Source organism: Symphalangus syndactylus, chromosome 1 (assembly GCF_028878055.3).
Source record: "Symphalangus syndactylus isolate Jambi chromosome 1, NHGRI_mSymSyn1-v2.1_pri, whole genome shotgun sequence".
Lineage (NCBI taxonomy): Eukaryota > Metazoa > Chordata > Mammalia > Primates > Hylobatidae > Symphalangus > Symphalangus syndactylus.
This window is the reverse complement of record NC_072423.2, coordinates 24,113,640-24,121,901: the sequence shown is the minus strand read 5'-3', so window position 1 is coordinate 24,121,901 and position 8,262 is coordinate 24,113,640. Positions and strand designations below refer to the sequence as shown.

At 48.6% G+C, this 8,262-nt stretch overlaps 1 pseudogene; it reads left to right on the top strand.

The window, feature by feature from the left end:
* Nucleotides 1-3,364: 3,364 nt before the first annotated feature.
* On the top strand, nt 3,365-5,140 carry LOC129492204 (actin, cytoplasmic 1-like; annotated as a pseudogene).
* The last annotated feature ends 3,122 nt before the right edge of the window (nt 5,141-8,262 follow it).

Below are 8,262 nucleotides of genomic sequence, written 5' to 3'. Positions count from 1 at the left end.
GGATCACATATTTGTGGCACATGCCCTGAGGAGTCCCTGGGGATGTCTGTGGCATGTTGTGACTCTATCACAGCTCTGCCCACTTAGCCCAGATGAGCCTCAGAATCTTCCCTAATCCAGCACTCTGCCCAGACACGTATCTGACAGGGGATTTCAGCTAGTGAGCCAAATTCGATTTGCTGTCCCTGCCATACATTTCAGGCTGCTTATTCCAGGAAATGTGAAATTCGGGTTGTTTGCCCTTTCAGGGAGCTGCAGCCTGGTAACCTTACTCTTCTCTCCATTCACACCCCCACCCCACCCCCAAACAAGGACTGGGGCAACGAGCTGCTAGGAAGCGCTAAGCGTGGCTTAAAACAGAAGTTACGCACCTGAGGTCTGTAAAACCTCGGCAGAAGTAGCTGCAGTTGACTGTGGAAATTATTTCATTGGTAAAGCACTCCTTCCTGAATCCTTCCCAGGATTCCTGGGCAGACGTTCTTCGTAAAGCCCCCTCCCCCAGCCAGAGATCCTCATGTGCCTCATCGCCTTGAGAATTGCAGCTGTCTTGAGGATCGTTCCTATTTCTGGGAGGACTGAGTCTTGAAGGTGGAGTCAAGTCGCTTGGAAATGATGCACGTGGACATTTCGGCCGGGGTGAGTGCTGAGGGAGGAACCCTGAGCACCAGCCACATTCTTTATCCTTCCTAGGATGTCCATGTCGCATACCCATTAAGTTAGTCCATCTTAAAGGTCAACATGGGGTAAGTCCGGGATTAGGACCTGAAAGGAGCCATGAGCCCTGTGCTGGGCTGAGTTGCATTCCCCCAAAATTCCACGTCCACCCAGAACCTCAGAATACAGCCTCATTTGGAAACAGGATCTTTGCAGATGTAATTAAGGGGGGAGAGGAGATCACACTGGATTAGGGTGGGCCCTCAATCCAATGAGAATGTCCTCATAAGAGACGGAAAGGGACGCAGAGAGACACGGAGAAGAAGGCCATGTGGCAACGGAGGCAGAGACCGGAGGGATGCCGCTCCAAGCCCAGGCGTGCCGAGGAGGAGGCAGGGAACGATTCTCTCCTGGGACCTTCGGAAAGAGCATGGCTCTGCCAACAGCTTGATGTTGGACATCTGACCTCCAGGACTCTGAGACATACATTTCTGTTATTTCAAGCCACCCAGTTTGTGGTCATCGATTCCGGCAGGCTTCTCAAACTAACACACTTTCCAAATAATACACCTGCCCCCAAGTCTTCACTCAGGTTCTGCTCTTGAGAGAGAGGAAACCCAAACTAAGACAGTAGGTATAAATACCCTCATATTACAGATAAGGAAACTGAGGCACAGCTTCACTCACAAAGCAGCTGTGGGACCCAAGCACCCAGCAGCTACATTGTGGCTCAAATGGGGCTGAGTCCATTCTCTACGCTGTCTGCTGTGGCACATCAGTGATTCTGAATGTAAACTGAAGGCCCACGGCAGCTTTGTCAGCTCAGCAGCCAAGCAAATGACCCGAAAAAAATGGGGGCAACCACGGGCTACTTGGTGCTGGAAATCGGTCATTAAAACATAAAATTATCAGACCCTTTTTGTAAACAATGGTTGCTGTGAGAAAGCCCATGAGGCAGTAGGGGATGGGGAACTAATCTCTTTCTTTACACCTTGGGGAAGCAGACCTTCAATAGGCTCAGTCACCAGGTACTTTGTCACATGCATGGTCATTGGTTAGAAAGATTCAGTTAATCAGGGCATTTTGCCTGAGAAATTTGCTTTAACAATTAATAGCTAGGAAAAAAACACGAAGGTACTTTTTCCCATTGTTTGATATATTTTTCAACATAATATTTCTTACTATTTTTTGAGAGCTTCTGAATACAACCCATATTTCATCTTCAGGGATAAAAATCCTCAAATCTTCTTGCCTTTTCCTTAATTTATAATTATTACTGAAAATAATAGAAAAGCATTAGCAACCCGGCCGGGCACGGTGGCTCACGCCTGTAATCCCAGCACTTTGGGAGGCCGAGGCGGGCAGATCATGAGGTCGAGAGATCGAGACCATTCTGGCCAACATGGTGAAACACCATCTCTACTAAAAATACAAAAATTAGCTGGGTGTGGTGGTGCACGCCTGTAGTCCCAGCTACTCAGGAGGCTGAGGCAGGAGAATCGTTTGAACGTGGGAGGCGGAGGTTGCAGTGAGCCAAGATTGCGCCACTGCACTCCAGCCTGGAGACAGAGCAAGACTCTGTCTCAAAAAAAAAGAAAAGAAAACCATTAGCAACCATGTTGTACGTTTACACAGACTTTAATTACTAATCAATAGTTCTTTACTCTCTTTGGTAAAGAAAAATACCTTTCCCAGCTGGGTGCAGTGGCTCATGCCTGTAATCCCAGCATTTTGGGAGGTCGAGGCCGGTGGATCACCTGAGGTCAGGAGTTTGAAACCAGCCTGGCTAACATGGTGAAACCCCATCTCTACTAAAAATACAAAATTAGCGGGGCATGGTGGCAGATGCCTGTAGTCCCAGCTACTCAGGAGGCTGAGGCAGGAGAATCCCTTGAACCTGGGAGGCAGAGGTTGCAGTGAGCCGAGATCGTGCCACCGCACTCCAGCCTGGGCAACAAGAGTGAAACTCCATCTCAAAAAAGAAAAAAAGGAAAAAAAAAGGAAAATACCTTTCCCAATTAACCGGTGCCCTTGTTGATGATGATTTCAATCTCCATGGCATTGTTTACTCCCCTTTGGTGGCCAGAGGAGAAGCCATTTTCAGAGGACGGATAGATTCTAGGCATGGCAATCACCTGGTCCCCTGGGCTTCCCAGCTGGCAGGGCTGGCATTTGGGAAGATGGGGAATGATGCGATCCACAGGGGCAGGCTGAGAAGGTGGCCGGGCAGAGCATCTGATCCCAGCGTCTGACACCAGTGGCCCATTCCCTCCACCTTCGCCGGGGCAAAGCCCACTTGTGCCTCGTGCATTTGCCTCTTGGTTCCTAGTCCTCTCTAGGAATCACTGAGGCACTGCTGAGCTGAGGAATCTCTGCACAGGATGTCATGGGAGCCATTCAACCTGCAGAGGATAAAATGCAGATAGAGGAAGGTGGTCTCTGAGTTGGAAGAGAAGGCGCTGAGGCCTCCAGGTGCAGGTTTTGAAGAAAGGCAGTATATTAATATTTCATGCCATGCCACACAAAGGGTCTGCTGACCCGGGTAGATTGAAGTCTTGTGACTGCCTGGTAGGCTCTACTACCTATCTCATAAACAGAAGGTGCTAAACAGAGGCGCAGAAACTGGCTGAATTGTTGCTACCAGCTAAAATGGGTTCTAGGCCACCGAGATTGCATCTGCCTGGCAAGCACAGAGCCTCGTCCCTTGCCACTCCGCCGCCCGTCCACACCTGCCGCCAGCTCACCATGGATGATGATACCATCGCCCTCGTCATCGACAATGATGGCTCTGGCATGTGCAAGGCTGGCTTCGCAGGCAACGATGCTCTCCAGGACGTCTTCCTCTCCATCATGGGGCACCCCAGGCACGAGGGCGTGATGGTGGGCATGGGTCAGAAGGACTCCTACGTGGGCGACAAGGGCCCAGAGCAAGAGAGGCATTCTGACCCTGAAGTACCGCATCGAGCATGGCATCGTCACCAACTGGGAGGACATGGAGCAGATTTGGCTCCACACCTTCTACAATGAGCTGCATGTGGCTCCTGAGGAGCACCCCCTGCTGCTGACCGAGGCCTCCCTGAACCCCAAGGCCAACTACGAGAAGGTAAACCAGATCATGTTTGAGACCTTCAACACCCCAGCCATGTACGTGGCCATCCAGGCCTTGCTGTCCCTGTAAGCCTCTGGCTGTACCGCTGGCATCATGATGGACTCTGGTGATGGGGTCACCCACACTGTGCCCATCTACGAGGGGTATGCCCTCCCCCACACCATCCTGCATCTGGACCTGGCTGGCCCAGACCTGACTGACCACCTCATGAAGATCCTCACCGAGCACGGCTACAGCTTCACCACCACGGCCAAGTGGGAAATCGTGCATGACATCAAGGAGAAGCTGTGCTATGCCGCCCTGGACTTTGAGCAGGAGATGGCCATGGCGGCCTCCAACCCCCTGCTGGAGAAGAGCTAGGAGCTGCCAGGTGGCCAAGTCATCTGCAACGAGCAGTTCCATTGCCCTGAGGCACTCTTCCAGCCTTCCTTCCTGGGCATGGAATCCTGTGGCATCCACGAAACTACCTTCAACTCCATCATGAAGTGTGACATGGACATCTGCAAAGACCAGTACATCAAAACAGTGCTGTCTGGCGGCACCACCTTGTACCCTGGCATCACCGACAGGATGCAGGAGATCACCGGCCTGGCTCCAAGCACGATGAAGATCAAGATCATTGCTCCTTCCGAGCACAAATACTCCATGTGGATTGGCAGCTCCATCCTGGCCTCGCTGGCCACCTCCCAGCAGATGTGGATCAGCAAGCAGGAGTATGACGAGTCCAGCCCCTCCATCGTCCACCACAAATGCTTCTAGGCGGACTGTTACTTAGTTGCATTACACCCTCTCTTGACAAAACCTAACTTGAGCAGAAAACAAGATGAGATTGGCATGGCTTTATTTGCTTTTTTGTTTTTTATGGTTTTTTTTTTTTTTGGCTTGACTCCGGATTTAAAAACTGGAACGGTGAAGGTGACAGCAGTGGGTTGGAGCAAGCATCCCCCGAAGTTCTACAATGTGGCCAAAACTTTGATTGTACATTGTTCTTTTTTTTTTTAATAATCATTCCAAATATCCCGAGATGCATTGTTACAGGAAGTCCCTTGCCCTCCTAAAAGCCACTCCGCTTCTCTTTAAGGAGAATGGCCCAGTCTTCTCCCGAGTCTACACAGGAGGTGATAGCATTGCTTCATGTAAATTATGTAATGCAAAATTTTTTAAATCTTCGCCTTAATACTTTTTAATTTTGTTTTATTTTGAATGATCAGCCTTCGTGGTGCCTCTTTTTTGTCCCCCCAACTTGAGATGTATGAAGGCTTTTGGTCTCCCTAGGAGTGGGTAGAGGCAGCCAGGGTTTACCTGTACACTGACTTGAGACCAGCTGAATAAAAGTGCACACCTTAAAAACAAAATAAAATAATAAATAAAATAAAATGGGTTCTAAGAAGTACCATTTTGTATTCTCGTGACACGCACCACACTTATACTTTATTTTCATGATTCCAGAACCATATTTTGATCAACTAGAGTGATTTATGGAATATATTCGAAATAGAGGTTAACTCGTTCCCTGGGTGCTGTGTGGAAATTCAGTCACCCCCGAAGCACGGTCCATTCCTAAATCGGAAGAGACCCACGGAGCTGCCTGGGAAAGAGCCATATGCAGGGTAGGACACTGAGCAGGAGCCCCGGGGGAGGTGCCTATTACCTGGTCTGGGTCTAGATCTGTTCTAGGTAGTTAGACAGGCATGAGCGGGGCAGGAGAGGGCTCTCCCGCACCCACTAGGAACGTCAAGTGATGGCTCAGCAGTTACCACATTGCTGCTCTAAAAATGGTAATCGGGCAGCCAGGAAGAGACAATCTCTGGATGGTCCACACCTGTTAACATTAAAAGCGTTAATTGCCGAAACCCAGGATTGAACCAGGGACCTTTAGATCTTCAGTCTAACGCTCTCCCGTGGTGGGAAGATCACAAGGTTAAGAGATCAAGACCATCCTGGCCAACATGGTGAAACCCTGTCTCTGCTAAACATACAAAAATTAGCTGGGCATGGTGGCACGTGCCTGTAGTCCCAGCTACTCAGGAGGCTGAGGCAGGAGAATCGCTTGAACCAGGAGGTGGAGGTTGCAGTGAGCCAAGATCGCACCACTGCACTCCAGCCTGGTGACGGAGCGAGACTCCGTCTCAAAAAAAAAAAAGTGTTAATTGAATGCAGACCCCAGGGAGAAGCAGCTTCTGGGGCATGCACGTTAAGTGACAAAATGGCAAAGTATGATGCTGGGGGGGACACATGCCACCAGAGAAAGGAAAAAGCCCCAGATGGGCAGGCATGTAACTCCCTAAACACACTACACGTGCTCATTTCCAAACGGTAAGGAAAGCACTGCGCATGTGGAAAGTGCACCCTAGGGGAAGAATCATGGGAAAGAGGGGAGCCTATGAAGTCCCAGGATCAAGGTTAAAGGGGCTGTTTTTCTCTCTTTGACCTTCAGGCGCTCACTTGGGTCTCTTCCAAGGGTTCTTTCCTTTCTTTTCTGTTCTAAAGCCTTTTTAATAAACTTCCACTCCTGCTCTGAAATTCGCCTCTGTCTCTTTTTCTGCTTTATGGCCCTCAGTTTAATTCTTTCTTCTGAGGAGGCAAGGGCTGAAGTTGCTACGGACCCATATGGATACACTGTCAGTAACTTGGGGTAACTCGGATCTCTGCCATCGCTAACAGATCAGCCCTTCTGATCCAGCTAACATACATCCCTGGTTAGCTCACCCCCATGATGGGTGGGCTGTGTTCTGTCGTCACCCAGGTCTTATCTATTCCTAATGTTCCCTGACCTGTTACCCTCTGACCACTGGACAGATGCCCAGTGGTTCACTTGGATGGTCCAAAACTGTTCCTAGCCCTTAAAAGCTGGTAAATTAAAAAGAAGAGAGCTTACAGATGGCCAGCTTCTTCTCCCCTAAATAGCAAGCCTGTAAAACAGCCCCTTTTCCTGGGGATAGTGAACATGGATCAGTTAGAAATAAGGGATATTCAGGTTGGGAGAGGACTTAGAAGCACCTACAGGGAGGCTGCTGAAGATGAGGCCCTGTGCAGTTCCCCTTCGTTAATTTTTCACAAAACTATAGAAGCAAACTAATAATCATGTTGCCTAATATACGACCATGTCACCTGCAGCTGGGAGGGGGTGGGGAGAGAAAATGACTACCCTGAACTTCCAATTATGCTATGATAACAGTTTAAATTTTATTGAGTGAATAATTATCTCTGTGGGTTTAACAAAAAACAAAACACAGCACAACACCATTAGTCATCTGTCTGAGGTAAAGCTGAAATATATATTTAACACATGAGTTTCTTATTCAATGCCCTGATTCAGAGCAAGGCGTGAGCCACTCATACCTCCAGGGGGTAAATGACTAGCTCTTTTGGTAAATTAGGTTTTTGTTTTCATTTCTTGTTAGATTCTTTATCTTCAGTTTTTAATTTATTTTGAATCAAAGGCAAGAGGGAAGTGGGGTATGTGGGTTTCTCATAATGATCTATGCAAGAATTTGGCATGTGTCAAGTGTCAATTTGGCATGTACAGGGCCCAGTTCAGGAGGAAACGGGCACATTAGTGTTGCTTGGAAGAAGTAGGGAGGCAGACAACAGGGCTTTGGACACACTGATTTATCCTTAAAGGCAGCAACTAGTAAGCCCTCTTCTGATGTGCAGAAGCAAAGACTTTGAGGACAGTATTAGGAGATAAAATCCTGAGATAAAGTTGATATTTTCCCTGTTGATTCTAAGAAGTCAAATAGAAGCCTTATGTGTGTGGCTGGCATCAATTTCGCTGTCTGCTTGCCCAGTGATAAGTTTTTTCTCTCTCTCTCTCTTTCTTTGTTTACTTTCTTTTTAAAAAAATCTTTATCCTTTTTTGGGGGTGGACAGGGTCTCGCTCTGTTGCCTAGGCTGAGTGCAGTGGCACGATCATGACTCACTGCAGCCTCGACCCTCCAGGCCCAGATGATCCTCCCACCTCAGCCTCCCAATTAGCTGAGACCACAGTTGTGCACCACGATGCCCAACTAATTTTTTATTTTTTGTAGAAAGGGGGTCTTGCTATGTTGCCAAGGCTGGTCTCAAACCCCTGAATTCAAGAGAGCCTCCCACCTCGGCCTCCCAAAATCCCTGTTGGGATTACATGCACGAACCACTGTGCCAGGCAACAGTTCTCTCTAACTAGCTAACGAAGGGACGGGGTACTTCCAGGGTGCTGGCCCCTTATATAGGCTTTCCTATCATGGAGTCTCTCTTGGCTTATGACAACATCTGGATTCTCTTGCCTGTGTGGTACAGGTTTAGGCAGCTGAGATTGCCTTGGCAAGAAACAAATGTGATTATGACGACACCACTCCATAAAGAACCCTTTTGTCTTGGCTGGCTGCTGAGTTAGTCTAGTTCCTCATGGGAGAAGAAGGAAAAGTATGTCGATTTGAGGCTTTCTTCAGCTTTATTGGCCAAGCCATCTTGCTCTAGCTTGAATCTCCTGGGGGTGTGAATTGATTGCTGAGGGT